Here is a 319-nt window from a genome sequence, read left to right as displayed (position 1 = left end):
ACCAGAACTGGCTTCAGCATGCAACAATCCAACACCACACACCATCTCTCCTGCCCTGAAGGACTGTTATGACAGATGGAGCCCAAAGTCATGGACTAAATGAACTCAATGAACATTTTATAGGGATGGCCCATAGACTAAGGGAATGATATCTGTGTTTATATATTAAAAGACAGGAAAAGTGGTAGTGATTAATTGGGATGTATTGGAAAGTGTGGGATCTGGGCATGACGTAGATGGTACAGAATAAGGGGTGGATACTGCCCTGGTTTCGGCTGGGATAGAGTTAATTTCCTTCCTAGTAGCTGGTACAGTGCTG

At 43.9% G+C, this 319-nt stretch overlaps 1 protein-coding gene across 1 annotated transcript in view; it reads left to right on the top strand.

The window, feature by feature from the left end:
• Nucleotides 1-319, top strand: part of NEK11 (NIMA-related kinase 11) — a 104,681-nt gene that overhangs the window by 24,659 nt on the left and 79,703 nt on the right. The gene's annotated exons all lie outside the window — the stretch shown is intronic.

The sequence above is a fragment of the Pygoscelis adeliae genome, unplaced genomic scaffold (assembly GCF_000699105.1).
Source record: "Pygoscelis adeliae isolate BGI_AS28 unplaced genomic scaffold, ASM69910v1 Scaffold99, whole genome shotgun sequence".
In the NCBI taxonomy this organism is placed as follows: Eukaryota; Metazoa; Chordata; class Aves; order Sphenisciformes; family Spheniscidae; genus Pygoscelis; species Pygoscelis adeliae.
The sequence above is the reverse complement of the archived record's forward strand: the minus strand, read 5'-3'. Positions and strand labels throughout refer to the sequence as shown.